The sequence below is a fragment of the Solanum dulcamara genome, chromosome 3 (genome assembly GCF_947179165.1).
Source record: "Solanum dulcamara chromosome 3, daSolDulc1.2, whole genome shotgun sequence".
In the NCBI taxonomy this organism is placed as follows: Eukaryota; Viridiplantae; Streptophyta; class Magnoliopsida; order Solanales; family Solanaceae; genus Solanum; species Solanum dulcamara.
The window spans coordinates 44,650,669-44,656,794 of NC_077239.1; the positions used below are offsets into that span (position 1 = coordinate 44,650,669).

Below are 6,126 nucleotides of genomic sequence, written 5' to 3' on the forward strand. Positions count from 1 at the left end.
TTGTTTTCAATGAATAAGTTGTAAAATTTGCCTAGTTAGATAATTTTTCCTTTTTAGTTCAACCCTTTTTAAGATCTTCAATTTCAATTCGATTCGCTCATTTGACAGCTCTATATCGAGTGCTTGACAACCCCCATCTGTCTGTATTCATTAATTCTATATAGCAAGTTGAATTCCATAAACGTTTGGTTCCTAGGACATTCATGTTCCAAATTAGCCAACTTGTCCGCCACTTGATTAGTCTCCCTATACACATGCTTCATGATGTATACATTAGTCTCCATAGCTCTTCTGAGCCCACTTCATTGAAACGTTCCAAAGGATTTTTTTTTAATTCCATTAACACAACTAATTAAGAGTCTAAAGCCACTTTCAGCTTCAAGATTGCCCTTTAATGATGCACGCAAACCAGCACACTTCATGACGCGTTTACCAAAAAGACTTTGACTCTTTAATTTTTGACAATCATCACTTTTCATGTAATCTATTTTGTGATACTATACTTAATATGTTGTTAATCACTTTACATGTACCTGAAATGTGGCTCTTGTCAATTTTGTCACTTGATCCTGTTGATACTAGATCCATCCTCTCTATTTTATGAAATTTTGTTTCACTCATATAATTTCTTATGGCCGATGGAAAGGCAAGAACAAATAGCCAAGCAAGTGAAAGAGACAGCAGGAAAGATCATTTGGATAATATATTAACTCAATCATGTAGGAAAATGTACTTGAAAAATGATTCAAGAAGAGAAAACATGTGAGAGGAACTACAAACTCTGCAGTCAGAAAATCTCATAAAGCTCTGCTGATGGACTAAATATTTTTCAAACATAAGAAAATAAAATGGAGGAAATTAAGCTATATTGCGCCTGTAGAAAAGTTTCCAGGAAAGCTGCCGTATGAATCATTGAATATGTTTTCTACTATGTATACAACAGAGAGTTACACATTACCAAGAAGAAGAAAAAAAGAAAACTCCGCTACACATATATAGGGAGAAAAACCACTCGTCTGCACAAGCATGACTCTATTCAAAACTCGCCATCTACTAGCTGTTAGAAGCACTGGACACTATGTCATCACCTTCTGTTTCCACGGGAGCTGCTACAGGACTGTCACTTGCTGATGCGGGTATCTTATCCGGTGTGGATCCACAGACTTTTTTGACCAAATCAACATTAGCCAAAGCAGTTGTGGAACCAAGGTTAGGGGTACTGGTACCAGAGACATAATTATCAAGTTGCTTAGGCCTATTCAGGGCATGGCAATGAGGGTAATAGTAGGTTATGTAAGGGAAGTCCTCTTTCCTGGCCAACCCTGCAAATGATAGTAATGCCATTAATTATTCACCATTCTTTAAGTGAATCTGCTCCACTAATTGGGATTTATTATCATTGAATTATGTAGTTCTTACCATTGTGCATATGGCAATTGCCACAGATGAGTGCATAAGACTGGGTTGGATCCTCTCCCATAAGAAACGCTGCAATTCATGCAAGCCATCCTCCATCTTGTATGCTGGAACCTGTTGGATTGTAATGCTCAACAACCGTTTGCTGATGCTGCATCATATCAGAACCTTCAAGCTGTGCATGTTGAAGCATTTCTGCGCCAGGATGATCCATTACAGCACTCTCTAGACTACTAGACCTTGCTTGCTTCCTATTTCTCAGCCCAGTAGATTGCACAACTTCAACATCGTTGCTCTTCCCAGTAGGGACATTATGCTTAGTGTCATCTCCCACATACACTTTCAAGCCAGTATCAGCACCAAGCTTGGATGTAAGCACAGAGGCGGCAGCTGCCTTAGCTGCTGGGTCGGGTTAATTTCATTTTCTAGGTGACCCTATTATGAACATCTAATCATCAAATTGAACTCTATATGTCGATGTTGATTATCTGTATATCATTCCTACCGACTCTGGGCTTTTAGTCAATAGCTTGCTTAATCATGTCGGGGCCTTTTTAGCTTAGTCTTTCTAACATCTACCCATCCAATAGGGGACTTACACATCTTACTCTACCAGTCTTGCACGGAGCCATTGGGATACCAGAGTGGTAGCCATTATGGTAGGTAACCTTAATAAGTGGTGGACGATCATCTCAGTTGCTCCTAAAGCCAACCACATAATAGTATGCTTAGTCTGTTCAGCAGCTTGAGAAAGAATGCGGTACAAAGACCTGTCTGTGCTCCCGATCTTTTCTTGGACTGATCTCTAGACGTTAACCATAATTGAAGTCCCTCTATCTGAGATATTAGCTGGGGAAACCTCACGGAACCTTACTACCTCTATGTTGTATAACTCCACCTAATACTAGCTGCATAGGTGCTCTTGATTGGAAGCAAATAGGCTGATTCACTAGCCTACTCACAATAACCCATATAGCACCCTACTCTTACATAGTATAAAATAGGTTCATAATGATGTTGATAATTTGGGAACTGTTAGCCTCGTGTAGTCCTTCTCGACTCTTTTTAGAACCTTAACTGGCACTCTATCTTTTGGGTTCCCCCTTTTTTCCTATCTTTAGGGTTTGCTACTGAATAATGCTGTAGTCTCCTCATATAATGTCTCTCGTAGTCGTTTTTTGCTTTGTCTAGTATGATCTAGTATAATTCCGAAGGAATTTTTGCGTATATACTCGTCATCCTGTAGTAACCGGCTAGTTCTGCTAGTTTCGTTTATACTCTTTCACAATTTCCCTTACCCCCGCTTGTAATCCTCTAGACTCATTATCTTGTGTCATTCTTTACCTTTACAAGATTATGAGAGGGTACAAGAAATATACCAGCGCTACCTCATTAGTTCTCATGTCTTACCTTGCCCATAGTACTAATTCCATCTCGGTAGTTTGGCTTAACCTATCTTTGCATTTCTCGGTAGTTAATTATAACTTGGGCTCCTTCGCCTAGGATAATAGTTGTGGGGACTCCGTAAGGTCCTACCACTCCTTTACCCTACAATTTTACACCTTCCCGGCTGAGTAGGTAGCCTTTTATCGAAGGAGAAGGGGCTAATATCGTTAATCCACAAGTGACATTCCCTTCAGCGTCATCTGGCACTGGAGTGCAAAGTGAGTCTTGTAATCCTGGTCATATAGTGGAATTTTTTACCTTAGGTATCACTTTCTATCATCTGTAACTTACATCAGCTAGTCCCCTTACCTTTTGGGTCTTGCTTTTTCTGGCCCTCAGAGTTGTCTGCCAAGTGGTGTCGAAATTCCCTCGCCCACTGGCCCATATAGTCATTCTGTGGTTTTCCTTTCATTAACTAGTTCTATGTTGAAGAGCTGTAGCATTTGAGTGCGTCGTCAGTTAGCAGCTAGCAAATCCTTCTTGTCTTGCTTAAATCCTTTTTACAATACCCCCCACGTAACATATAGTACTCCAGGAACATAATCTTGTGTCGTTTCTCCGTCGCTAGTTCAGATTCTTCCATCTCGCGCAATCATACCAGTACTAACGTATTAAGTTCCATCAAAATTCCAAAGTTAAGCGTGCTGGGGCGAGAGTAATATTGGGATAGGTGACCTCCCTGGTAAGTCTTTGTGTCGCATTTCATTGTAACCCTTGCCATACTATGCGGGGCACTCAACTTAGCTCCAAATTTACCTCAGCGTTGTCATTATCCTTCGTAATGTCTCTTGAGTTGGTCGATATCCTTTCATGGTTACACTTTTTTGTTTTTATACGCCGCCGCCTTCTAGTGTTATATTGTTCAAGGTCTCATCACAACCTTATTAACGCTGTCTTATGTAGCATTCTAGTTTCCATCCAATTATTGGTGTCTTCCAGACCTTTCTAACTTGGTTCGGCAAAATATTTTATTGAAGTTTAGAAGTCCATTTCAAATATATTACCATATCAATTGCCTCCTCCTAATTTTGCCAGTTTCTCATTGACTTTCCCCCTTTAGAGGGTGCCTGTACTTTCACCCGCTTATGCCTTGCTCTATATCTCCATATCCCATCGTAATTTCATCCTATTTATTTCCTCAATCTACTTGATACTGCATTATGTCTCCGTCTATCTGCATTTTTTTATAACCTGACTATCCGTGTGCGAAGCCTTGATTAAATTATGAAGTGACGAGAACCTTTCCATATCTAATGTGATGTCTTGTCTACTAATCAGTACTTGAATAATGTGACCCAGGGAACAACTTGTCCAAGGCCACCTTCTACTTTTCCTTTTTCAAGAATTACTTAGCACCTGTAGTCGTTCCACTTCCAATTAGGCAGTGCTAGTATTCCGACGATAATTATTTAAGGTTTTCTTGAAGTAGTAGCTATATCCCAACCTATATCCTTTGCTTCTTGGGGCGAATAGGAGTTGTGTCATTTATTCCTTAAGTTTGCCATCCTCGTCCCTTAAGGGTTCCACCATTTTTGGGGCGACGCTGTGTACACGCGTCATTTTTTTCTGTATCTTAAGCTCTATGCTTTTACTGCATTCTCAACGCAGGCTTTTAACTTAGTCAATGCATACTAAGTGCGCCTTACAATTGGTCCCACTTTATCCCTGCATACTCGCATCACACTGTTCAATTCATATTTAAATATCCCCCATTTTTGTTCGTACTCATATTCAGTTCCTAGCATCTCTTTGAGGCGCTTCTGTTAGAAGTTTTTCCCCCTATTAGTCACTGGAGAACTATAAACTGTTATCATAAATCATTTTCCAACCATTGTTGGAAGAAACCAGAACCTCTTAAACCTCACAGTACTTCTTTTAATACTTGACCTACCTTGTTTCCTTCCGAGTTTATCCTCGAGTTATGAACAACTCATCCAACTTACAATAGGAGTTGGGGCTTGGTACTTTCAAAAAGAGTAACATTCAATCACTGGACATCTCACCCTTCAACCCGAGCTTCTCTCTTTCTTTTTTTTCCACAACATCATTATGGCTGGAGATACTGAGGTCTGAACTGTATTGCTCAGATAGACTTTTGTTCTTTTTACGAAATAAACTTCCCCAAGTACAGAGGGTGTCCCTCATCGATGACATGAAGAGTATCTCTTACAGCTTTAGTTAAACATAGTAGGGGTATCTGGTATCAATTTATCAGACATCTCAAAATTCTATGTTTCATTTCCTTTTCCCCGTTCTGGGAAAAGTTTGGCGGAGTTTCCTCTACATTTCGTACTATCCCATAACCTGCACGAAGAAAATACCAACAATGCCTCATAAGGCCAACAAATATATATATATATATATATATATATATTCATGTCACAGCCGCACAGGGCTTTCAATGTCATCATTTATCGCAGCCACACAGGGCTTTCAATGTCATCATTTATCGCAGCCACACAGGGCTTTCAACGTCAACAATAATATAAAAATACTGGACTTACCTTATATGTCCAACTTCAAACTGCATCTGTTGCACTTCCTGTTTGCCTTCCTTTCAGGTTTCAACTTTACATTTCAATATTAGTTCAATACCTTACCCAACGGATATCTTCCGTGCCTTTACTTTACTTACCTGCGTGCTTCATAATGTCCCATATCATTAATTACCTCCTTCTGTTGGTATCGTCCTACTGTTAAGATTCAAGGTTAGTATAAGGAATTTTCCTATGACTCGGATCTATAGCACGATCTTAGATATGAAAGAAAGGTAATATCCTAAATGCCCTATAGCTTCCTGTTTATAGATGTGGCGAGCAACACATCGATAACCAAGACTCTACTAGACACGGTCTGCAGATACTCCGAGGACGAACTGCTCTGATACCACTTCTATCACGACCCAATCCCGTAGGCCGCGACTGGGGTCCGACTTGGACCCCCGTATACCTACCTATCAGATGTAGCCATATTAAACTATGAACAAGGTGATACTTCTCATAAAATAAAAAAAACAATGAGTTAAAACTTTTTTTCGTATGCGTGTGGCCTCGTTCACTCGTCTCATAACACATAAGGGAATGCAAGCCGACAAGGCTGCTGTAATATAACAATATTTACAAAATATCGTATAGGCACAATCGAAATGAACTCACAAACATCCCACATCCATATGTCTACAGACCTTTAAGAATAGTGACGACATCATATGGCGGGAATACCCCATAGTACAGAAGGAAATGGAGTCATAAGAATCCGGAAGGA

The 6,126-nt window shown here is 39.8% G+C and overlaps 1 pseudogene; it reads right to left on the minus strand.

The window, feature by feature from the left end:
• Nucleotides 1-886: 886 nt before the first annotated feature.
• On the minus strand, nucleotides 887-1,828 carry LOC129883553 (uncharacterized protein At2g24330-like; annotated as a pseudogene).
• Nucleotides 1,829-6,126: the final 4,298 nt, after the last annotated feature.